Here is a 27630-nt window from a genome sequence, read left to right on the forward strand (position 1 = left end):
ACGATACAACCTGTTCCAAAAATTAAAGGAAACAGGAATAGCAGACCAACCTTTTGAACTTGCCAGAATAATTGAAAAATCCTATGAAGAATTGGTAAAGATAGTTTAGGTGGGAACCACTAAAACCACAACTAACAAAAAAACTTTCATTAAAAATAGTTTAATTACTCCTAAAAAGAAATGGGAAACTATCACTAACTAACTTCCTAAAGAAAAACTGTTTCAGTCCAGAGGAAGGTCTCCCCAACGGAGAGATAGATCCCCAGAAAGGGGGGGGGGGTACGTCTCCACAACGGGAGCCCTCTGAGAAAAGATATAACCTCAGAAATAGGGATAATTTGAAAAAACCTGACAGATATCAAGATATTGATACACGTCCCTCTCGATCTTTTTAGACTTCCTCACAGAAATCGGAAAGAAGAGGACGGTCAGAACATAAAGAAGAGTGCGTCAAGTCCAAAGACAAGGAACCCGCTCACCAGAGTAAAAATCTCAATTTCTCAAAAAGAAGGTAGCAAGCATAAAGATAAAACATGCCGAGGATCCTGAGGACACAAGACAAGAACAGAGAGTGGGCCCAAACAGTGCTAGACAGTGCAGCAGAAGTGACCATAGCTCGCAAGATCCTGATGAATCTTCTGGAGACAGTGGACACAAATGAGTACATTCAGGTGGAAACTGCAGACACCAGAGTTAGTGTACCCCATAAATTATATGAAATAACATTGCGTATAGAAGGGGACATAACTAGGAAAATAAGAGGTCTCTTTTGGGACAATCTATCTAAGGGCTATGAAAGTCTTCTAGCTGAGAAAGACTGGCCACCAGAATTTGTTAGGGAGTGCCCACGTGGCGAAGAAATGATTATGCCTGCCTTCTCAAATCATATTCCAATTCATAAAAAATACACATATGCAAGAAAATGGGCAGTGGCCCAAGCCCCTGCATTATACAAAAATCATGTAGGATGAGATGAGGAATCCCCTCACCATAAAATCCAGTTAAAAAATCAACCTACTGCACAATGGCAGTATCCTGTTAAGCAAGAAGCTAAAAAACAAGTCAGGGAGATCTTAGATCAACTTGAGTACCAGGGGGTGATTGAAACATGCACCTCACAAATGAACAATCCTTTGTTTCCTGTGTTCAAACCAGACAATTCATATTGTCTAGTATTGGACTACAGACCCTTAAACTCTTGTTGCAAAACATTTGCAGTACAAAATTCACACAGTGCAGCACTGATGAATAACATCGTACCTAAAAAATATAAAACAACATTAGATATTTCAAATGGTTTCTTCTGTCAAAACATTGCACCAGAAAGCAGGTATTTGACCGCTTTCCCAAGTATGGGGACCCAGAGGCAATTTTGCCGTCTCCCCCCCGGGATTCAAGAATAGCCCAGGATTATTTTCAGCCAGAGTAACAGAGTTACTACAAATGTATGATGATGAGGCATTATCTTATGTCGATAACATCTATCTAACAGATGATGATTTGGACAGGCACTTGAAAAGAGTGAACACCATTATACTTGGGTTCGCATTTGAAGGGTACATATTCAATCACGGATTGCCCACCTCACTGTCCTATTTCTAGGATATGAGTTATCAAGTGAAGGGAAAAGCCTGGCAGCCAATTTCTTAGAGAAATGTGCGCTGCTCCAAGCACCAAAAATGCTGAAAAACAATCAATTCTAGGTTTCTTGAATTTTGGAAGAATTTATGTTCTAAATTACGCAGAGAGGGTTAAACATCTTTACGAATTAATAAAACCTAATTTCAAACAAACTAATTGGACTCATAAACACACAGAAATTTTACGTTGAATACAAACAGACATGTTAGCTAAAACAAAGCTGCAAACACGCGTAAACGTACGCAACCTTGTAATCCAAGTCATCCCAGGAAGATGCGGATTCACGTACCTGACCTATAACGAAGGCGAAACGGTACCAATAGCTTACAAATCACACTTGTACACACAAGCTGAAATAAAATTCACTTCAACTGAGAAAATTCTGACAGCTGTTCAAACTGCTATAGCAAAAGAAAGAGCCCTAACACAAGGAAAATGCATATCAGTCGTTACACCTGTACCTGCCTTAGAGGTAGTGACAAGAGCGAGCATTCCAAATGCTAAAGCTTTACATCCAAGATGGACACAATGAGTTAATTTTCTTGCTGCAACAGATGTTGAATACGTTTTTGACCCTAGCTTGAAAACACAAGAATTTCTCCAATACGAGTACGAATGTCCTCTGTGGACCAAAATTCTGCCTCTTGAACATTACGGATGTATAATTTATACAGACGGATCAGCACAGCCCGCAATTGGGGGTAAACAAGCATATAGTGCTGCGTGCGCAATTGTTAAATGTCGCTGGCGTGAAGGTAAATTTCGACCTATGGTCACAAAAATTCAATCACTCGGAGACTGTACAGTTCAGTGATCTGAACTACAGGCTTTCAAGATGGCGCTTGAGAATACCGATCGCGAATTCCCAACACTAATAGTGTGCGATTCATATTACTGCGTCCAGTCTTACAATGAATACTTGCAGAACTGGGTTCAAAACGGTTTCAAAAATGCGAAAGGTGGCACAATAAAGCATAAAATGCTTTGGGAACAAGTAGTTCTTTTACAGAAAGAATTACATAAGACTCACATGATCCATACACTGAGTCATCAACGTGATGGCGTTCACTTTGCTGGGAATTCATTGGCTGATGAAGCCGCAAAGGCAGCCGTCCACACGTCTTCCGTAGCTGCAATCACTCGTTCAAAAACAAAAAGAGACAGCGAATTAATGCAAGCTGTCACTGCTTCAGTAAAAAACAGTGGTAAAACACTCCCTAAAGGCTTTCCAGTGAAGTACTCATATAAAACTGATGCAAACAATGTTCCCTTTGCTCAAATCCCTGGAGTGGGGGATAGGGCAATTCCAAACATGGAACATAGGTTAGGACTAATCTTAGCAGCACCTCTGCACATGCAGGTGTTTCCTCCACAGTATCTTTATTAAAACAGAGATATTGGTGACCGCGCATGAGGAAGCAGACTAGAAACTATGTTCTAGACTGTGAAATATGCCTAAAAATGAAAGTATCAACAGTGAAACGTCCTGCTCAGACGCCCCTTCTGATCTCAGATAAACAATTAGCGTGTGTTTACCTGGACCACTGTGGTCCCTTAGAAAGGGAGGGTAACTATAAATATATCATGGTCGCAGTGGATTCCTGCACAAGATTCATTTGGATGTGGCCCCAGCGCTCGGCTGACGCCAGAACTGTTATAAAAGATTTGCGAGTCTTTATCGGCACATACGCAATTGGCACTCTACATTCTGACCAGGGTCCTGCATTTAGCTCCCAGGCTTGCAAGGAGGCCATGGCCAGCTTGGGCATTGCATTGCGGTACTATAGTCCAATCCATCCTGAGGGTAATGCGGCAGTGGTAAGAAAAAAATGTGACATTAAGCAATCTATAACAGCGAGGGTATTAGGTTCGGGTGATGGGTGGGTCAAATATCTAATAAGTGTCCAACGTAGTCTAAATAATCTGCCAAGAAATTCTCTGGGTGGAATCACTCCGTATGAACTTTTGTTTGGTACTAGAATGATAATCAAAGACCTTGATAGTCAAACTTCAGCGGTGGAACAAAAAACTTTTGATATCAAAGGTCGTTTGGCTGCTTTACAGGACTTAAATGAAACAAGAAGAAGTCTGAGTGACACAAAGCTAAAGCCAATGGCCCTGAAGAAAAACCACCTGTCCCAGCAGGACCTGTCTGGATTCCAAAGATTGGGGATCTGGTCAGAGAAAAGATAGCGGTGAAGAAGGAATTTGGGCCTTCTTACAGAAAAGCATTACCTGTCTTAGCAATCACCAGAACAAGATCAGTAGTACTACCGCCCCTTGCTGGTAAAAAGGAGAACAGAGTTGTATCAATTGGCCTGGTAAAACCACAACCATGTGGCCAATAATAAGTAGTAGGCCCAGTGGACTCCCAAGATGTAGCAGAAGACCAAACCTTGCTACAATTCAAGAGGTTCAAACTGAAAGACTAATCACATCTGATAAACCTGCAGTCAATAAAGAAGGACTATGCAACAAAGCCATGGAACTTGTGCCTCTTGAAATGCAAATTGCAACAGTTCGTCAAGAAACACCTGTCTACAATGATGTAGCCTCTGACTATACTAATATGATAAAGGAAGAAGCAACTACAAAGATTAATAACAATCCTGATGCAATTCCAATAATTGACAGAACTGCCTCTGGCTATTTCATAAATTTGGATGACTTTTCTGAAGATCCTAGTGAACTTGAAGAAAAGCCAGCAAACAAAACTCTCAAAGAAAAAATAACAGAACTCTTTCATTAGCTTGGAGAAATATATCTGATTTCACCATGGATTGAATTGTGGATTGTGTTAGGTGTACTTTTCCTCCTGCTCTGGCTCATTTTAATTTTAAACTTGGGAAGAATGATTGATGGAAAATACAGTGCAATGGACACAGCAAGTCAGAACATCAACTTGGTCCTAAAACCTCACAAGTCATCTCATGTTGAAAAAAGAGACCTGTCATCAGTAAACATCGCAGCCATTCCTATACCTGGTGGTGTAGCATGGGACGCTACTGATTACGACATCTATGGCCCGGTTGAACTCTTGAAGTATCCACATCAGTTCAAGGTTTCATTAAGTGACTTTGTCTCACAGAGCAGTTTCTCCGATGATTGGGACTTTGAGACTATTAATAATATGATGTCTGATTTAGAAATGTCAGCAAAATTTACAAATCATGATTATTTAGAAGGTTCATCTGATTATGAAGAAATGTATTGCTTTAATCATTTAGGGCACCACTATTTGCATAAATCTGCAAAACCTAGAAATGTTTTAAATTATAATCAATGGGAATATTGTCCAACACCGCCAAAGGCAGCTCAAAAACATTTTATGAGAAATTTCCATACTTCTCAGGGTTTAATGTCACAGATCCGGAAACGTTTTATTTAAAAAATGTGAATAAGACAGGAATGAAAAATATGTTAACCAATACAAAACAGATATATTCTGCAAAATTTTATGAACAATTTTCTACATTTGGTTTTGAATTCTGGAAAGATAACATTGAAACAAAAACAATCTGGGGTTCAAAAGATTGGCAAGTACAGGGATTAGAACAAATATTCAGAGCCTGCCTGATTCCAGAACAAATAATGTTCCTGAATGACACCATTCAACAAACAACCTGTCTTGGACTAGCTAAGATAAAACATTTAAACAACTTGTCATACCAGAGCCTATGCCTAATAGAAATAGCACTACAGAGGGGTTAGACGTGTCCCATATGTTAAACCAACCCAGAACTAATCCTGATTGGAAAAAATGGTTGATCTGGCCCACAGACACTAATATCTGTCAAGATAGATTCCTGGACAAAACACAGGCGTTCAAACGGAACAGGCCAGACCCAAGATATTCCCAGAGACAATATCCAGGGATAATAACAACATACAGTGTGGGAAAACAATGCCTCGAATGGCTACAGAAATCCACACTACCTGAAATTAAGCAACACTTGACCTTCCTTAAAAAAGGTGCTGACTTGCGAGATTTCTTATTGGGACCTCGCAAACAGCGTCAAAATCGTTTCATATACGCCGGTATATATGCTGCTTACAACGAATCTTGGAAAATAACGCATATTGAAACTGCTGAAAAAATACGAGAAATTGATCGTATTCATTTTATTTATTTATTTATTTATAATCTTATAGCGCGCGTGAATCAGCCCCGAAGGGGTATCTCCGCGCGTAGCTTCTGTGTAAGTTGGGCAAACTTTATTGAGGGGGGGAGAGAGAGAAAGGCCAACTTAATCTTGTGTGAACAGGTGAGTTTTTAGTTTCTTCCTAAAGGAAAAGAGGTTGGAAATTTGTCTCAGCTGAGGTGGGAGGGAATTCCACAACAAGGGGCCTTTAAGGGAGGGTGCTCGGCCACCCTATCTCGCTCTGGTAATTTTAGGTACATGCAGCAACATGGTGTTGCTGGAACGCATAGCACGTCCGGGAGAGTAGGGAAAGAAAATATCTTTTAGATATTTGGGACCAGACCCATAGATGCACTTATGCATAATGCAGCAGAGTTTGAAGTTTACCCGCTGTTGCACTGGAAGCCAGTGAAGGTGGGAAAGGAGAGGGCGGGAAGGGGTGCGGGGAGGGGCATTCAGGATGAGTCTTGCCGCGGTGTTCTGCACCACCTGCAGTCTACGAAGTTGTTCATAGTTGGTGGAAATGAGTAGACTATTACAGTAGTCTACCCGTCCAAGGACTAGTGCCTGTACCAGCGTCTTCCTGTAGATGTTTGGTAGGAAAGGGAAGATACGCCGTAGAAGACCAATTGTACGGAAACACGTTCCCGTGACCTGACTGACGTGATCTTTCATAATCAGAGTTTGGTCTAGGCGTACCCCCAGGTTTTTGATGGTCTGTTTGGGCGCTGGTACAGGTCCTAGCTCAGGTGGCCACCAATCCGGAGACCAGAGCAGGGTGGCCCCTCCAAACAACATGACCTCCGTTTTGGTCACATTGCATTGGAGTAAGTTCTGGGCCATCCAACCTGCCACCGCTCTCATGCCATTTTGGAAGGATTGCATGACTGTGGGTGTAATGGTTTGAAAGGGAAACAACAGCTGAGTATCGTCAGCGTAAGAGATTGGGGAGAACCCGTAAGATCTTATAATCTCTGCCAAATGGGCCACATATACGTTGAATAACGTGGGGCTCAAGCATGAGCCCTGTGGCACACCCTTGGTAAGCTTCCTGCAGACAGATTTATGGGAGCCTAGTTTGACACCTTGCTGTCTGTCTTCAAGAAAGCTTTCAAGCCATGCTAGGGCGGTCCCCTTTACTCCTACTCCCTTCAGACGGTCGAGAAGGATTTTGTGCGACACCGTGTCGAAGGCAGCGGACAAATCCAATAGCACCAGAATCACTGAGCTCCCCCTGTCAAGTGACATTCTGATGTTATCTGTCACTGACAGGAGGGCTGATTCGGTGCTATGGTTGGGCCTAAAACCAGATTGCGAGTGGTCTAGGCCGCCCGCTGCCTCAATGTAGTTAGACAGGTGTGCGTTGACGTGTTTTTCGACCATCTTGCTGTAATAAGGCAGAAGGGAGATGGGACGGAGGTTGGAAAGCTCCGTCCACGGGAGAGCCGCGTTCTTGCGGATGGGGTTCACCACTGCTCTTTTCCATTCAGTTGGTACTTTTCCCTCTTTAAGAGACTGGTTCATTACATCCTGAATGTGGGGGGCTAGCAGGGTACGGAGGGAGGTTAGGGTTTTAACAGGGATAAGGTCATCCGGCGATCCAGATTTTACTTGGGTCATTATTGTATAAAGCTCTTCAGTGTTAATAGGAGGGAAATTAGTCAATGTGAAGTTGGTGTTTTCGTTGAGGGAGGAAACAGTCAAAGTATGGCTATTAGGTTGGGATATTAAGATTTTTTTCATAGATGGATTCTATTTTGTTTTCGAAGTATGATGAGACTTCTTCACATAGACTTTGTGAAAAGTCATCTGGACTTATACAAGCCATTGGTTTTACGAATGTTTCAAGAATCCTGTACAGTTCTTTAGGAGAGTTTCCGGCTTCTATGAGCTGTTGAGCAATGTTATTTTTACGGGCAGCTTTGATGTGTTTATAATAGTTGGTTTGGGCTGCACGGTGTGCCTTTTTATTATCCTCAGAATGTGATTTCCTCCATTTCTTCTCTATCCTCCTGCATTCTTGCTTCTCTTTTCTGAGAGCCTCGGTATACCATTTTTCCTGTTTAGCCACAGGAAGTTGCCTAAATGATTTCAAGGGGGCAATTTTATCAATGGCTGCAGTTAGAGATTGCTGAAACATAGTTAGCTTATGTTCTACTTCCTCAGTATCTCTAATCTCAGGCTTTTCCCACTCCTTTTGTAACGTCTCCAGTGTGAGTTTGTGCCACTGTCTGCGTATAGTGGAGGGTAGGGATTTCTTATGGGGACCTTTAATAACTCTAAATATAGTAAATTGCAATAAAAAATGATCTGACCAATTGACTTGGGTGGGTTTGTGACACAATATTTTGTCGAAATTGGTGTATATCAGGTCGATGCAGTGTCCACCTTCATGAGTGGGATCCTGATTCTTTTGTGTAAGACCAATGGTTGTCATATCAGTAGACAAACTTTTGGTCCCTATGGAGTCGGGTTGGTCAGTATGAATATTAAGATCTCAGAGGAGAAGGAAATCCTCATTGGCCCGTATATAAGGGCCTAACGTCTCTAAAAGAGATGTGGAAAAACTGGGAACTGAGAGAGGTGGTCTGTATACAAGTGCACCTTTACTAGTCTTTCTGTTGGGGAAGGTAATTCTAAAGACCATTGTTTCCATTTCTTTGCAGCAATGTTTGTCTAAAATGTCTAATTTAAGGAACTCTTTGTAAATTATGGCGATGCCGCCACCTGTTTTATCGGGGCGATCAGAGTGGTGAAGTTTGTATCCCATAGGTATTCCCAAAGTGATGACAGATACCGTGTGGGGCTTTAACCAAGTTTCAGTGATGAAACAGAGATCTGGAGTCAGGGAGTGTATTAGGTCCCAGATCTCAATTTGGTGTTTGGGCATCAAACGAACATTAATAAGGATACAATGCAAATCATTTAAAGACTTACTAGGTTCGTGAGAGTCAGTAAATTGCATAGAGGAATAATGGCATTATTTACATGAGAACGGTCCTTCAAAGCAAGGTCTGCTATCCTCTAAATAGCACGGGGAGGTAGGAAGCCTTAATGTTTTCAGAAAGGGAGCCTCATACCTGATGTGTTTGTCTGCGCTGAGAGGCGGCATGATGTAGAATTACTGCCCCGTCACCTCGTCCTGTCGCGGACGGGCGCAGACGGGCAGCTCTTTGGCTGGTCTTCGGCTGCAATGAGGCTGCGCGCAATCGCTGCGCGCTTCCTATGAGGCGATGGCTAAATAGCCCCCTGCTGACAGCTAGAGCGCTGACCGCTCGCCGGAAGTGCCTGGCCCTCACCTGTCCGCCCTCCGCACAACGGTAATGAATTACCGAGTCGGACCGAGGCGGGCAGGAAGTGGGATTGAGACCAGCACTCCGGTGAGAATTAAAAAAGTATTAAACTATTGTAGGGTGTAACGCGCTGATCGCTAAAAACGAGCCCCAATCGTTATTAAAATTAAAGTGACTTTAAAGCGGCAAGGTTGAGAAATGCTCTGTCTGTCTCTCGATAGTTTTCCGTAACATTTGGAAAAATCACTGGCTGTAGTGGACAATGGGTTAGACTGTGTCCTCCAGAATTTATTCTTTGAACAGCATTGTATCATCTGCTATTGATATAATAGAACAGGTTATGCTAATGTTACAACATGGCCATTCCCAATTGCATTCTATTGTACAGTTAGGCTGGACGTTACAAAATCTGCGTTCAGGCTACGTGCCTTGGCGTCTAAACAACACAACGTGATTATTTTCTATCTTTAACCTTACAGATAAACAAATCTCTTTGGCACAAAAAGGAGCAGACTATATGGTGTTGAGCATTGAAAAACTATAAAGATTACCATTAACAGTTTCCGAGAAACCTGTCATTGAATGGATAATACATGGTACCATAATAATACTAATAACAAGATTCCCGTTTCAATACTGCCTACAGCATATACCAGCGGGCCTGTATGAAAGGTTGGGTAAAGGATACATTAAGTCGACCTGGAATTTACCTTACACACATAGATGTTGCAGTAGGGGTAACAAAGAGGTATTTCTTAGTGGTAAAAATTGTGAAAAGTCACTAAGTGGCACACTTTTATGTCAAGAAATTAATTTACATGGAGCCTGTCAGGGTTCATCTAATGATCTTTCTTGCCAATTGCATGGCACTCCAGCAACACAATAGAACCTGTTTTCAGGCAGCTTTCCAATGATAGCTACGTTATGTTAAGGGACCACAGCTGTTGTGGCATGTTGCCAGGAATGCCCTATCTCGTCAGTCTTACATCCAGGGTCACTTGTTGTATGCAAACATTGTATCCAAACAGCAAGCCAGACAAGGAGGCAACAATTTGACCTTCATTAAACATCTCTTCTATTCGAATTGATACATTAAGCAGAATGAAAGCTATTCTTTTACAAAAAACTGTGCCTTTGACCTCGTCTAGAGAAACGTATAATCTGCAAGTTGTAAGGACCTCAGCAGAGATACGTACATTATTATCAACAGAAATGTTAGGTCAAATTTTGAACGTGTCAGATACCAGTGGCATCACACATGTATTTAAGACACTTTTTTCGGGACTGTTAGCACCCTTTGAAGCAGTCCTGAGCATGTTCCCGAAATTTGTGCACTCTGTGTTCGTTGGCCTGCCTCTCATTTTGGGACTCGTAGCAGGAATTCTGTTTTTGTTCCTTTTGCTCCGAAATGGCAAGTCCAGTCACCAGCGATACCCAGGTTACCATGGAACAAGTGATCCAGGCACTGAGGTACCGAAATAGGATAACACAGGTTCTCGGTTGGCTCGTCTAAGAGATCTGAATACCACAGGGTTTCTATCATTCAGACCAATCTGGCAAGATTGCATCTTATCTGTTCTATGATGCCTGCTCTGCGGAGAAGAATGTGTGTTAGACATCTGTCTCTCACTTCCATCAGCAGTGCCTATGGATGTCGATATTTTGCCTGGTTCGGTAATGGCTCATGCAACGTGTTGTCCCCAGTGGCTACCAATTCTGATGACGGCATTCGTTGAGACCTCACCATTAAGACTAGGTGTCGGTGAGGTACAGGATGAAAGTGGCACACAGGTCAACCTTCTTTGAACATTACTGATCCAGATCACGCTGACAGTAATGCATCTCACATATGCCCAACCTTCACCTACTGTGGTAGACAAATTCTTTGCCAGCCTATCTGAGTTAATGTTTTCTCCTAACAACGAGAATAACTCTTGAGAAACAAGCACATAGCCTTCCCCCAACTTTGATTTCGGCCTTCAGTTTTGATAAAAAGAACTTCAAAAATTTGGAACTATTTTTTACGACAAAGAAATTCTTTTTCTCAACTACCAAAATATTTACCCTTTTTTGGCAAAGAGTATATGGTCCGGGATGCCCGCCACCCCTTCCACCACCAATCCCAATGGTAGGAGACAGACACATTTTTGAACTTTTGGAAGGCAGGGGGGCCTCGCGACCCCCCGGCCGTATTTATTAAAATATGAAACAAAATTTAAAACTTTAAATTAAAAACGTTTCATTTATTATGTACAAAATTCAACTTTCATTACACTTGATGAAGACAGGTTTCCAGGCTAACCTTAACAAGTCTCTAATACAAAGATTTTCCTAACCGAGTCATCCTATCGTTAGGGGCCAATGGCAAGGTCTTAACCGGTGGCAGATCCCTATCACCAAATTTCTGCCCTCAAGTGTGAGTGGTGCATGCGCAGAGGGCTTTACCCTCGTAGCCAACCATAACTTTTCTTTTTCACGATGGCCCCCTTCCACTCGGCACCATCTTAAGTACGTCCGAGTTCCCTTGCGGGGTAACCGTAAGAAGGACAGCGTAGACTTCCCCCCTTTCCCCGCACTCTCTTCCGCCTCAGCGGATATCCGGCCCCCGGGAAATTCGTGGGAGGGGCATATAGCTGTCTCCCCCTGGGCGATCCCATCCGTAATGGGTGCCGCCCCCCGTGGGAGGGGCCAATGGTCGCGTCCTTCCGGGCGCTCCCATCCGTAATGGGTGGCGCCCCCACTAGGGACCTTGAAATCACTGCTCCCCGATCATTACCTTACCGCCCGACCGAAGACTAAATAAATACGACAGTTAATGACCTACTAGTGGGAAAAAACCAATGCATAATTTTATATCACAGATACATATATCCCTCACTGCTACTCCCGCCCTCGTAGAGCGGTTGTCCCAGAATAGTACCCAACATACTATAAACATTGCTACAAAGGAGAAAAGGTCCTATAACAGATAAACCATTTTATTGCACACAGTTTATCACACTTCTTCAAAGGAAAAAAGGCCTATAGACAAGTATTCAGTTGCATACACAATCTTGGAATCAATCTACAATGGGATAAAAAGGCCTAGACAAGACGTTTATGCATCACAATCAATTGCAAATCACAACTTTGTTTTACTCCCAAACTTAAACAACAGGGGCTGGTGGGTGGGTCAAAAAACTGCTGCTTGTTCCCTTGAGGGCTCACGAGCGACGAGTGGTGCAGCCTTCAGAGCGCGGGAACAAGAGGACGCCTGCCTGGATCCCCGCGCCTTTTAACTTGCAGCGGGGAGGCGGGGCGGCATCACCCTCCTGCCCAAAAGTGCACGAACTTCCGGGCGGGTGTTAGGACAACCCTCTTAGGTGGCAGGGGCGTGCTCCAACCACGCCACTTTGGGCATACCGGCCGGGGACACGCCCCCCGCCTGCAAAGGTTTCCCGGCCGGTCGGAGCAGCCAGCCATACATTTGGGGTGACCGAGAGGTCTCCCCTTTCCATATGGTCCGGGATGCCCGCCACCCCTTCCATCACCAATCCCAATGGTAGGAGACAGACACATGTTTGAACTTTTGGAAGGCAGGGGGGCCTCGTGACCCCACAGGCGTATTTATTAAAATATGAAACAAAATGTAAAACTTTAAATTAAAAACGTTTCATTTATCATGTACAAAATTCAACTTTCATTACACTTGATGAAGACAGGTATCCAGGCTAATCTTAACAAATCTCTAATACAAAGATTTTCCTAACCGAGTCTAACATCATGACATCATGCATTGCATACGAATTTTGTACATCCTATCGTTAGGGGCCAACGGCAAGGTCTTAATCGGTGTCTGATCCCTATCACCAAATTTCCGCCCTCACGTGTGAGTGGCGCATGCGCAGAGGGCTTTACCCTCGTAGCCAACCATAACTTTTCTTTTTCACGATGGCCCCCTTCCACTCGGCACCATCTTAAGTATGTCCGAGTTCCCGTGCAGGGTAACTGTAAGAAGGACAGCATAGAACCCCCCCTTTCCCCGCACTCTCTTCTGCCGCAGCGGATATCCGGCCCCCGGGAAATTCGTGGGAGTTGCATATAGCCGTCTCCCCCAGGGAGGGGCCTATGGCCGTCTCCCCCTGGGCCATCCCATCCGTAATGGGTGCCGCCCCCCCATTGGAGGGGCCAATGGCCGCCTCCACCCGGGCGCTCCCATCCATAATGGGTGGCGCCCCCGCTAGGGACCTTGAAACCACTGCTCACCGATCATGACCTTAGCCCCACAGGCCAGATAGTTGACCGACTATCTGGCCCCCCCACAACTCCTATAGGTCATGTCTCCTCAATCCCACTAGCCAAGCTATCATGTCTCCTATCAATATGTCATTCCCCACCCTGGACAGGCGTACCCCGTCATCTGAATAACAGTGGTCCCCCCAGATGCACCGGTGAGGTATACTTTGAAGGTGGTTTGATTTAAACAATTTCTCCATTTTATTGTTGACCTTCTTTACCGAATGGTTCAAAGCTCCATACCCTCCTCGGAATCATGTGTGGCCAAGCTATTGCGCACCCTGGGAGTGTCTTTGCTAGCCAACTAACTGCTGAAAGTATGTGTTCGATTAAAGCCCGTCTGCCCAAACTCACCAAGTCATTGCCCCCAATGTGCACTATGACTACTGATGGCGGTGACCTGTGCCGCCCTAACGACTCTTCCACAAAACTTTGCAGTCGGTCAATACACAAACCGCCCTTCCCATGGAAGGTCACCCTGAAACCATATTCCTCAGATGTGTGAATCGCATCACCTGCCCTGAATATGTCCGCTGCCCGTCTCACGTATGAGTGGCCCACGACCCAGACCACTCGTCTTCCATTCTTCGCTCCTGAAGTGGTGGTTAGCTGATACTGGGCCGGTCCCAATTTCCGCCCTGCGTCACAGGCTCCTGAAACTGTAATCCAAACAAAAGACAACAAGCGTGAGTGCACTTTTCAAATAAATTACAACATGTGCAACCGCACGTAAAGTTTGAAACAGTCTGAGGACCATCGCCCCATCTGTTTAACCTTGTCTGCTTGCAGACCCCCGGCCGTCGCTTCTGTAGCGGCCCCTATCCTGAAAGAATGAGTTCCAAAATCACTCGGGTTCAAGCCCGCAGCTGCAATCGTGATGGCCAGAACCCATTGGAACTGAAACTTTGTTCACGGGGTGCCATCAGCATGCCGCAGCAAGGCCCCTCTCCACGTCGTCACCCTTTGTTTTACGTAGGCCTCAACGTGCGTCACTGGACACCAGGGACTACCCGGAGCGCGCTGCAACACAATGGTACTCCCCTGGGCCTCCAGGTCTGTCTTTGACCTGGCAATCGAACGACGAGTGGTGCAGCCTTCAGAGCGCGGGAACAAGAGGACGCCTGCCTGGACCCCCGCGCCTTTTAACTCACAGCGGGGAGGCGGGCGGCATCCCCCTCCCACCCAAAAGTGCACGGACTTCTGGGCGGGTGTTAGGACAACCCTCTTAGGCGGCAGGGGCGTGCTCCAACCACGCCACTTTGGGCATACCGGCCGGGGACACGCCCCCCGCCTGCAAAGGTTTCCCGGGCAGTCGGGGCACCCAGCCGTACGTTCGGGGTGACCGAGAGTTCTCCGCTTTCCAATCTGTTTAATGTAGAACTATTCTTAGAGAACAAGATTTCTATTTTTTGATACCTAGAGACAATACTTAAAATTATAATGCAGCTGCCAGGGGGTTTTTGACTAAATTTCAGATAAGCATGGCGCTCTGCCTAGTGTTTACGTTCAATGTTTCTAATAGTTGGGTAAAGGTGTGGTGCGTTAAAGCGAACGGAAAAGCCCTTAACCGTTCAGAAGAAAATCATAAAAGACTCTCACATTACATAGACACAGCAATGCTCGCGCACACACTCTCAAGGTATAATACTGGTAGTCAGTTATTGAAAAACATAAAGTATGTGTAACATAAAATAGACAGTTGCAGAATCCCGGGTGTATTTCTTAAGGTGGGTTGTTTATTGAATCAACAACCGGCTTCGTACAGTCCACAACCAGCCGACAAGTGTTTCGTCGTGTGAGGTTAAGTCACAACGACTCTTCAGGGCTTGTGGCACAACCTGCACGTAAGCAGGTCAGAAAAGGAGGGAATTCTTGAGAATACTGATCAATGTTTGAATGGTATTACTTCTGTGGAAATTATATCCAATGCAAAGGTTTCCAGCGAAATTGAGCGTGTACCGCTGACGACAATGAGCCCACGGAGTAAAAGGGTGCTCAAACAATAGACGCTTAATACGTGTATGTATTAGGCAGTATCGGGGGGAATCCACTTCTTGTCTGTAGTGCAGCAACCAGTTTACCTCGTAGTCTCAGCGTTATACTCAGATACGTGGTATTCCTCCTCTTGTGATCCCCGGTCGCTGTTTTTCGAAAGACGGACCCAACTGCAACTGTCTATTTTATGTTACACATGCTTTATGTTTTTCATTAACTGACTACCAGTATTATACCTTGAGAGTGTGTGCGAGAGCATTGCTGTGTCAATACTTAAAATTAGCCTGTAGCACAGGTACAGTATTATATAAATCTGTGATGAAATGGTCTCGACCTTCTCTTCGGTATTAAGAGCCATTTCATAAAGGGGGCGTGGCTTAAGCGCCGACCGGTATGGCTGCGTGAGCGAGTGGCTCCGCGCCGAGTCCCGCTATCATCCTGAGAAACTTGCCCTCGGCGCCCCTGGAGGCGTGAATCGGTGGCGTGAGGGGTCGCTGACCCGGAGGGGAGAGTCTGGACCCCGTCAGGACCCCGGGAGACGCACGTTGCCGGACCTCGGAGCCTAGACGGTCCCGATCGGCGGACAAAGGCAAGATGGCGGCGCTGGCAGCTCGGGAGCATTAGAGGCAGCGCTCCTGGATGAAGCAGGCGTGCTGGAGGCTGCTGGGCAGAGCGAACAGAGCGAACGAAGCAGTGATCCAAGGCGAGGACCGTTGGAGTTGATCCGGGAGCGGCGGTGGCACTCTGCGGCTGGGGTCCGGTGAGAGCGGTGCCCCTCCCCCTCCCGCTTCCCCGAGCACTGGCGAGAGGGCCTGGCGTCTGACCGTTTCCCCCCCAGGTGGCAGCGCTGATAGCCTGCGGGGGCTGCTCGCCGGCGGAGCTGCTGGGGCTGGGCTGGCTGGCGGCACCGGCAGTAATAGTGGGGCTCGATTTCCCGGCTGCAGAAAGTTGAGAGGAAACAACGGAAGCCACGGACTGTGAGGCGGTTACTGCATTGGGCTCGGACCCGACCTCCCACGGATCCTGAATGCCCCGGGAGGCGGCCGGTGTTGGGATTGCTCGGTGTGCCTGGCAGCCGGCGGCGAGGTCGGCCCAGCTGGAGGTCCTGAGGCATTGGGCTGGTGAGGCGGAGGACAGAGAGCGGAGCAAGCTGCAAAATACGCTGCAGAGTGCTGGTTTGTGCAGTGAGCACGATTAGCCCTGGACTACACCTGCCTGCCCCTTTTTGGAGGTGCGCACTGGGTTTGCTACCCTGGCCCTTGCGGTTCCTGGAGGCGCTGTGTGAGTGTTGGTGGCGCTAAGCAGTATACGGCCGTGGATCAGAGGTAGGCGGCTGTGCGCAGAAGGGGGCCTGAGAGTGTAATACGGGCAGGCTGGCTCTGTAGCAGTGCTTGCTGGCCCCATTATCGTCTACCATCGGGTAGTGCCGGGAGGTGCCTGGTACGGGGCGGACAGTGGGGTCGCCACGGTGAACTGTGATCGGTGGAGGCGGCCCGAGTGGCGAATCTTTCACAATTAAGATGGCCGCGCTGGATGCTGGCTTCGCTGCCGCACAGGGGCAGGAAGGCGGGAATGCCTTGGCCCAGGATGGCGGTGCTCAACCCCCATTGGAGGCCTCGCCGCAAGAACAGAGGCTGAACCAGCACCTTGGCGCTATACTGGAGGCGATCGCTGCTACAAAGGAAATGTTGCATCAGGACATTGCACAGGTGGCGACGGGGCTGGGCCTACTGAGGGCGGACCACGCCAAGCTCTCTGATAGAGTGAAATCGAACGAGTAACTGCTTCAGGACCTGAAACCGGCGGTGGTCACCGCAGACCATAAACTGACGGATATCATCGGCCGTCTGGTGCTCCTGGAGCGACGAGCGGAGGACGCGGAAAGTCGTAACCGGAGGAACAACGTGAGGGTGGTGGGGCTTCCGGAGAAAATTGAGAAAGGTGATGCAGTGTCCTATATGGAGAACTGGTTCCGAACAGTTGTGGCGCCGGAGGGTCTGTCTCCCTTCTTCTCCCTGGAGAGAGCGCATAGAGTGCCTGCCAAGCCGCCCCTGGAGGGCTGACCGCCTCGGCCGATGGTGGTCAAATTGCTGCACTATAAGGACCGTGATCTGTTGATACAGAGGGCAAGATCCCAGGGTCCCTTCCAGGTGGACAATAGCAGTATCACGATCTTCCCGGACTACACGCAGGACGTTCAGAAGAATAGAGTGGTTCTGTTTTTGGCCTGATTAGGTCCGGGAGGACAAGAGTGGGTAGCGAGTATTCAATAAACGCTAAGGAGCAAAAGCTGTAGGTATAGGTAGAAACAGTTATTTATTTGATCTTTTCTTTTCTTGAATATACATAAATACTTGTACTTATACTGTATTTTCAGGTGCTCAGGTGAATAGTATGGTGCAGGACGTGACAAAAAGTGAACAAAGTGAACGGACTGTCACACAACAACAAACAAGGTTAAAAAACAATTATATACAATAGAGAGAGTAAAAATCCTTGGGTATGTCGACGGCGTTTCGATCTATGTAACTTTAGATCATCATCAGGACTGATGAGCTTCCTGAAACTGTAAAAGTTGGTATTTTAGTTACACAATTTTATACCTACATATTTATTTATTTGGGCTTGCAGTCATTGTGCTCCCCGAGATTAGTGATATAACATGCACATGTTTGTGTTCCATCACATGTGCATTGAATTCAATTAACAGGGTGAAGGTACATAAATTCCTCACCTTAGAGTGCAACATATATGTGTAGCCAAAGAGGCTATGTTTAGGGGCTTATTTGTCTATTTGGATGCATGCAAAAATTCATTATAATCATTTAATGAATGGATTTTTTATTATTATTACCTTGCCAAGGCATTTTCAGACAAGGATGATATTTGTATACTTTAGTTGATGGTTGCTTACTGGAGAGAATCTAGTAATGGTATAAACTGTAATTAGTTTCACAGAGAATTGGCTGTTCATTACTGAAACTTGCAAATTTAAAATCTAGGTTATACTTGGAGGTGAATAAGTAAGTAAATGGGCAGCGTCAGTTAATAATGCTTCTTGTTAGAAGCGAATTGGTCATTTTTTTAAAAGGGGGGTTCAGTATTGCAGAATGAAGGAACTTACACAGTAGTTAAAGAAAATCTTCTCTCAATTAGGTAATCCAAGTAGCGCTCTGTCACTTTCATTTAGACGAGGGTCCTACATGGACTGTTTTCCAAAAAAACAAGATAGTTAATGGTTAAGGGCTGCATTTCTATGCTAGTGCACAATTAACCTTAACATTGGGTAGCGTGATGGGGCAGGGGTGAACTTACTTAAATGTTGTGGCAGGGCGAGGAAAAATGTTTGTTCCTTATCCTCGTTATGGAAAGTTCAATTACCGGCGCCTAAAAACTATAAGGGCAAGTAATCGGTAAAAACGAAAGAATTGTACTGTTAACCAATGTTAAATAATGGGGAGCTCTAAAGCAACATCGTTACAGAGCGTACACTTACGTTTGATTGCGGCGGTATTTGAAGCAGGTAGGGGGTCAGCTAAAGCGCGTTCGTCGCTCTGCATTTAATGAGTATTTGGCGCCTGAAACTATAACATAACATATTTACTACTTCGTTAAGCAATATATTACAATCTGCGATTAGGAGACCCTCGTTCAGTAAGGCGTATTTACATTAGTTTTGGCGCGGTCGCGGGGCAGGTTGGGGGTCCGAGTCTCTCACCAGCCGTTGCTCACAGTGTAGTGAGAGCTGGAACCGCCATTAGTAGTGTGTTTTTGCCTGCGCGCGCATCCACGGTGACGTGGCTGGAACGGCGCATGCGCAGGGGGTTCAGGCTAGTCTCTCGCTTCCGAGGATTAGAATTTGTAACTGGCACATGCGCTTGAAGTTTCTGGCAGTGCAACCAGCAAGTTATTACGCAATTGGGGTATTATTGGCGATTTTTGATAAAATTAGTCTATGTTTTGAGTTGGATTAGGCTGTGAAATTGGCAGGGTCCTGAGCGGTTAGTTTGGCATCCGTTTTGTTGGCAATTTAGTTGAAAAATTAAATAATAGAAGGGAGAATCATATGACATTTCTGCCAAGATAAATCAAAAATTAGGAGGAGAATTATGTGACATTTTTGGAATATTATAAACACATCACATTGTAATTAGTGTAACATTTTTCAGAAAAACAAACTGTTATCTTCCTATAATCTTATTATAGCAATTATATTAGAAGAAAAATAACGTGCTGCTTATGTCAGAAGGACACATTATTTAGTATGGATTCAGTCAAAAACAGAAAAACATTTTTAGATGTGGTTCAGATGCACATATTCCATTCGTCAAGTGAGTTGAGTCCATTTTCGATGGTTTTGCAATAGAAAATCCATTTACACTCCAGTCGATTTAGAATTGTCTGGTGATTGCCACCTCTGGTGCTTGGCACTACTTTGTCTATGACTTGCCATTTCAGGTCATTTTCAGTGTGACCGAGTTCGATGAAGTGTTCAACCAAGGGTGCCGTTGTCACTTTACATCGGATCCTGCTTCTGTGTTGGGATATCCTTGTTTTTATCTGTTGAGTCGTCTGTCCAATGTAGAGCAATTTGCATGGGCACTCAATACAATAGATAACTTTTTTTGAATTACAGTTTGTGAAAAAATTTAAAGTGTGTTTACAACTCCCATACTCGAATATTTTCGTGTTGGTGGTGAATTCGCATGCCATGCACTTATTACATTTAAAATGCCCTAACACACGTGGCATATTCAGTCGTGTTTCAATTGTATTCTGGCTGGTTGGGAGGCTAGCTCTCACAAGATGGTCCTTTCAGTTACGGCCTCTCTTGAAAGAAAATAAGGGGAGCCCAGTGTTTAGTTCAAGAGGGTCTAGGACATTCCAATGTTTTTTTATCATTTTGGTTAGTTTATTACTAGCTGTATTAAAAATGGTAACACAGGTGATCTTGGATAGAGTTTTTTTGGGGCGGGGTTCCAACAAATATTCTCTATGTGTGTACCAGGCCCTTTTCATGGCCCTTCTCACCAGTTTTCTTGGATACCCTCTAGCAGTTAGTTTTTTGCACAGAACTTCTGCTTAGGTGAAGAAATCATTTTTGTACTTACAATTTCTTCTAATTCTCAGAAATTGACCGTAGGGTAATCCATCCCTCAGAGCCCTGGGGTGTGCACTTTGGTATTGTAAGAGAGTGTTACGTTCCGTTGGTTTTTGGAACAGTGTGGTGTATAGTTTGTTCTCTTCGCATTTGATGGTCACGTCTAGGTAGTCAATTTGGTGTCTATTGTATGAGTAGGTGAATCTCAAGTCTGTTTGATTGGAGTTCAACCAAGTACAGAAATTGTTAAGTGATTCCTCATCCCCACTCCAGATCATCAGGACATCATCGATGTACCTGTGCCATGTTTTTATTTGGTTGCGGAAGGGATTTGTAGTGTTGAGGATGACGTTCGTCTCCATGTCGTCCACAAAAAGAATCGCGAAGTTGGGGGCAAAAATAGCCCCCATGGAGGTTCCCTTACGTTGTCTATAGTAAGTATCTTTGAATAAGAAATAGTTCTTGGTTAGGGCTATTTCCAGAAGGTTTATTATGAATTCTGTGGGGACTTGATGTAGTGCCGGGCGGTTGTTTAGATGTTTCTTTATTACATTAATTCCTTTGTCCTGCGGGATGTTGGTGTAGAGTGATTCGATGTCTAATGTCACCAGGATTTCACTGACTGGATTAAACGGGTGTGACTCGATTAGATTGATGAGGTGTGTGGTATCTTTTACATAGGTGGCAGTGTCTTGAACCAAGTCACGAATTAAGAAATCTATGTATTTGCCTAGAGGTTCTACAACCGATCCGCAGCCTGAGAGTATAGGTCTTCCAGGCGGTCGTTCGATGTCCTTGTGGATTTTTGGCAATGTGTAAAGAACTGGGGTGCGTGCGTTTTTGTTATTCAGAAATAGGAATTCATTCTTACTTAAAAAAACCTAATTCAAGTGCTTCTTGTGTAACTGAGAGAATTGTTTCGCTTATATTCTTTATGGGATTGCCTCTTAGTTGCTCGTAATGGTCTTTGTTATTGATCTGGCGTAAGATTTCATTTTCATAGGAAATGCGGTCTTGGATAGCTATCCCGCCACCCTTGTCGCATGGTTTTATGACAATGTTTGCATTTTGTTTTAGTGCTAGAAGGCTATTTTTCTCATCTTTACTGATGTTGTAGGGTGTGAATCTATACTCATCTCTTAATTTGCCCAGATCACGTAGCACCAGGTGTTCAAAAGTGAGCACCTCTGGTGGCATAGTTCCACTGGAAGGATTGAATGTGGAAGGGGGACGCAGGCCTGTGGTGTCAGTCTTATTTGGTCCCTCACGGTTTTTGAAGAAAGTCTGTAGGCGCACTTTCCTAAAAAATTGCATGATCTCAGCTTGGATGTTGAACCAGTTTGGTTTCTCAGCAATGACAAATGATAGACCTCTACTAAGAAGTGCTATATCTGTTGAATTTAGTTGGTGTTGGGAAAGATTGAATATTGGTATTGTCTCCTGGTCATTGTTAGTTGTAGGTTCAGGGTCTAGTATTGGTAGCCCCATTGGTAGTATCTGTTCCTGGTCTGTCGTTCTCCTGGGGGGAAGTTGTATCTGAGCCTGGACCGTGTCTTCCCTCTCCCTCTCCCCCGTGGAGGGTCTGTGTTCCTCGGTTGGCCTCTCCCTAAAAAATGGGGATTGTTCCCAGTGGAAGTGCTAGGGCCTTCTGATCCCTCTGAGCCCTCTGATTCTGCTGAGGATTCTGAAAAAGTAACGGGTGCTCTGTTTCTGAACCGACCCCACGATCCCGTTGGGGCTCGCTGTTGGTCAGGGGGACCTGCAGTGAAATAGTCCTCTCTAAGGTATGGGTAAGTTTTTTCTTTATTGTATTGGTTGATGTCTTTTGAGACTTTTGTGGTTTTTTTGTGGTGTTCAAAACTCTCGAAGTCCTTTATGGTGCGGTCTATTTTCTCTAGTGCTGACTTTGCATCAGCTAGGCTGTCTAAGTCTCGGATTGCTTGCTCACTTTTGAACACCTGGTGCTACGTGATCTGGGCAAATTAAGAGATGAGTATAGATTCACACCCTACAACATCAGTAAAGATGAGAAAAATAGCCTTCTAGCACTAAAACAAAATGCAAACATTGTCATAAAACCATGCGACAAGGGTGGCGGGATAGCTATCCAAGACCGCATTTCCTATGAAAATGAAATCTTACGCCAGATCAATAACAAAGACCATTACGAGCAACTAAGAGGCAATCCCATAAAGAATATAAGCGAAACAATTCTCTCAGTTACACAAGAAGCACTTGAATTAGGTTTTTTAAGTAAGAATGAATTCCTATTTCTGAATAACAAAAACGCACGCACCCCAGTTCTTTACACATTGCCAAAAATCCACAAGGACATCGAACGACCGCCTGGAAGACCTATACTCTCAGGCTGCGGATCGGTTGTAGAACCTCTAGGCAAATACATAGATTTCTTCATCCGTGACTTGGTTCAAGACACTGCCACCTATGTAAAAGATACCACACACCTCATCAATCTAATCGAGTCACACCCGTTTAATCCAGTCAGTGAAATCCTGGTGACATTAGACATCGAATCACTCTACACCAACATCCCGCAGGACAAAGGAATTAATGTAATAAAGAAACATCTAAACAACCGCCCGGCACCACATCAAGTCCCCACAGAATTCATAATAAACCTTCTGGAAATAGCCCTAACCAAGAACTATTTCTTATTCAAAGATACTTACTATAGACAACGTAAGGGAACCTCCATGGGGGCTATTTTTGCCCCCAACTTCGCGATTCTTTTTGTGGACGACATGGAGACGAACGTCATCCTCAACACTACAAATCCCTTCCGCAACCAAATAAAAACATGGCACAGGTACATCGATGATGTCCTGATGATCTGGAGTGGGGATGAGGAATCACTTAACAATTTCTGTACTTGGTTGAACTCCAATCAAACAGACTTGAGATTCACCTACTCATACAATAGACACCAAATTGACTACCTAGACGTGACCATCAAATGCGAAGAGAACAAACTATACACCACACTGTTCCGAAAACCAACGGAACGTAACACTCTCTTACAATACCAAAGTGCACACCCCAGGGCTCTGAGGGATGGATTACCCTACGGTCAATTTCGGAGAATTAGAAGAAATTGTAAGTACAAAAATGATTTCTTCACCGAAGCAGAAGTTCTGTGCAAAAAACTAACTGCTAGAGGGTATCCAAGAAAACTGGTGAGAAGGGCCATGAAAAGGGCCTGGTACACACATAGAGAATATTTGTTGGAACCCCGCCCCAAAAAAACTCTATCCAAGATCACCTGTGTTACCACTTTTAATACAGCTAGTAATAAACTAACCAAAATGATAAAAAAACATTGGAATGTCCTAGACCCTCTTGAACTAAACACTGGGCTCCCCTTATTTTCTTTCAAGAGAGGCCGTAACTTAAAGGACCATCTTGTGAGAGCTAGCCTCCCAACCAGCCAGAATACAATTGAAACACGACTGAATATGCCACGTGTGTTAGGGCATTTTAAATGTAATAAGTGCATGGCATGCGAATTCACCACCAACACGAAAATATTCGAGTATGGGAGTTGTAAACACACTTTAAATTTTTTCACAAACTGTAATTCAAAAAATGTTATCTATTGTATTGAGTGCCCATGCAAATTGCTCTACATTGGACAGACGACTCAACAGATAAAAACAAGGATATCCCAACACAGAAGCAGGATCCGATGTAAAGTGACAACGGCACCCTTGGTTGAACACTTCATCGAACTCGGTCACACTGAAAATGACCTGAAATGGCAAGTCATAGACAAAGTAGTGCCAAGCACCAGAGGTGGCAATCACCAGACAATTCTAAATCGACTGGAGTGTAAATGGATTTTCTATTGCAAAACCATCGAAAATGGACTCAACTCACTTGACGAATGGAATATGTGCATCTGAACCACATCTAAAAATGTTTTTCTGTTTTTGACTGAATCCATACTAAATAATGTGTCCTTCTGACATAAGCAGCACGTTATTTTTCTTCTAATATAATTGCTATAATAAGATTATAGGAAGATAACAGTTTGTTTTTCTGAAAAATGTTACACTAATTACAATGTGATGTGTTTATAATATTCCAAAAATGTCACATAATTCTCCTCCTAATTTTTGATTTATCTTGGCAGAAATGTCATATGATTCTCCCTTCTATTATTTAATTTTTCAACTAAATTGCCAACAAAACGGATGCCAAACTAACCGCTCAGGACCCCGCCAATTTCACAGCCTAATCCAACTCAACACATAGACTAATTTTATCAAAAATCGCCAATAATACCCCAATTGCGTAATAACTTGCTGGTTGCACTGCCAGAAACTTCAAGCGCATGTGCCAGTTACAAATGCTAATCCTCGGAAGCGAGAGACTAGCCTGAACCCCCTGCGCATGCGCCGTTCCAGCCACGTCACCGTGGATGCGCGCGCAGGCAAAAACACACTACTAATGGCGGTTCCAGCTCTCACTACACTGTGAGCAACGGCTGGTGAGAGACTCGGACCCCCAACCTGCCCGGCGACCGCGCCAAAACTAATGTAAGTACGCCTTACTGAACGAGGGTCTCCTAATCGCAGATTGTAATATATTGCTTAACGAAGTAGTAAATATGTTATGTTATAGTTTCAGGCGCCAAATACTCATTAAATGCAGAGCGACGAACGCGCTTTAGCTGACCCCCTACCTGCTTCAAATACCGCCGCAATCAAACGTAAGTGTACGCTCTGTAACGATGTTGCTTTAGAGCTCCCCATTATTTAACATTGGTTAACAGTACAATTCTTTCGTTTTTACCGATTACTTGCCCTTATAGTTTTTAGGCGCCGGTAATTGAACTTTCCATAACGAGGATAAGGAACAAACATTTTTCCTCGCCCTGCCACAACATTTAAGTAAGTTCACCCCTGCCCCATCACGCTACCCAATGTTAAGGTTAATTGTGCACTAGCATAGAAATGCAGCCCTTAACCATTAACTATCTTGTTTTTTTGGAAAACAGTCCATGTAGGACCCTCGTCTAAATGAAAGTGACAGAGCGCTACTTGGATTACCTAATTGAGAGAAGATTTTCTTTAACTACTGTGTAAGTTCCTTCATTCTGCAATACTGAACCCCCCTTTTAAAAAATGACCAATTCGCTTCTAACAAGAAGCATTATTAACTGACGCTGCCCATTTACTTACTTATTCACCTCCAAGTATAACCTAGATTTTAAATTTGCAAGTTTCAGTAATGAACAGCCAATTCTCTGTGAAACTAATTACAGTTTATACCATTACTAGATTCTCTCCAGTAAGCAACCATCAACTAAAGTATACAAATATCATCCTTGTCTGAAAATGCCTTGGCAAGGTAATAATAATAAAAAATCCATTCATTAAATGATTATAATGAATTTTTGCATGCATCCAAATAGACAAATAAGCCCCTAAACATAGCCTCTTTGGCTACACATATATGTTGCACTCTAAGGTGAGGAATTTATGTACCTTCACCCTGTTAATTGAATTCAATGCACATGTGATGGAACACAAACATGTGCATGTTATATCACTAATCTCGGGGAGCACAATGACTGCAAGCCCAAATAAATAAATATGTAGGTATAAAATTGTGTAACTAAAATACCAACTTTTACAGTTTCAGGAAGCTCATCAGTCCTGATGATGATCTAAAGTTACATAGATCGAAACGCCGTCGACATACCCAAGGATTTTTACTCTCTCTATTGTATATAATTGTTTTTTAACCTTGTTTGTTGTTGTGTGACAGTCCGTTCACTTTGTTCACTTTTTGTCACGTCCTGCACCATACTATTCACCTGAGCACCTGAAAATACAGTATAAGTACAAGTATTTATGTATATTCAAGAAAAGAAAAGATCAAATAAATAACTGTTTCTACCTATACCTACAGCTTTTGCTCCTTAGCGTTTATTGAATACTCGCTACCCACTCTTGTCCTCCCGGACCTAATCAGGCCAAAAACAGAACCACTGTATTTGAAAAAGCATCATTCCACCCCAGGTTCTAATAAGTGGGGTTCCCTTGTTTATAAAAAACGTTCAGAAGAATAGAGCATCCTTTTTATCAGTGAAGAAGGAGCTGAGAGAGGAGGGGATCCAATACTCCTTGCTTTTCCCTGCCAAGCTGAGAGTGATCCTTGATGATAGGACCCACTTCTTTCAAACTCCTGATGAGGCATGGTCGTGGCTTGAACTTTATCGTGCGGGGACGGATCGTGCCCCCAGAGACGGCAGGGATCGTCAGAAGCCAGTCCGGCTCAGAAAGTCACAGCGCATCCGCTCCCGGAATAAGCTCAAAAGGGCCGAGCGAGACGCACAAATGCTGGCCAACAGGAAGGGTGCGTTGGCGGCTACAGCAACCATCACAGGGTCGCAGCAGGAAAAAACATCTAGAGGATCGGGATCGGAGGAGGAGGGGGAGAAGACCGGTGGAGACGACTCGGATGTTGGGGGTGCGAGGGGGCCGGCTGTCATGCCGCAAACTGCGGATGGCTTGTTTAACGAGTGAGACCTGAGACTACTGAACAATTCCGGGGTGCCTGTCAGCACGGACTCTCCAGATCTTTATTGGACTGCCAGGTATGGGGCTGGATGAGCAGTTTGGGACTGCGGGCGCGGGGTGGTAGCTCTGCCGCCCTGGTTCGGTGCTCCATCGACCTCTTGAGGCCCTTAAGGACTTCTGTGGTGACGACCACAGGTTAGTGTGATGTGTGGGGTGTTAAAGGTTTGGAACGGGGCTGAAGCTGGGTTATTAGGTCCTGACCTGGGAAGGGGGGTTTGGGGAGTTATGGGGAATGTTTTGAAGGGGGTGTACAATTGCTGCAATGCGGGGGTCATTTGTTGGCTAGTGCCACTGTGTAGAAAAGTACTTCATGGGGACGTTACCTAACTTGAAATGTGTTACATGGAATGTCCGTGGTATTCGTACGATGGTGAAACGTCATAAGGTGCATGCCTACTTAGTGAGGAGGGGCGTTCAGATTGCAATGCGTCAGGAAACTCACCTGACTAAGAAAGAGTGTGGGGCCTTACAGAAGAGGTGGCGGGGTCAGGTATTTGGCACAACATACTCAGCATTCGCCAGAGGGGTGTTAATATGGATACGGGCGGGCACGCCATTTCAAGTTACGAGTCAGCGGG

Source organism: Lissotriton vulgaris, chromosome 5 (genome assembly GCF_964263255.1).
Source record: "Lissotriton vulgaris chromosome 5, aLisVul1.2, whole genome shotgun sequence".
Taxonomy (NCBI): domain Eukaryota; kingdom Metazoa; phylum Chordata; class Amphibia; order Caudata; family Salamandridae; genus Lissotriton; species Lissotriton vulgaris.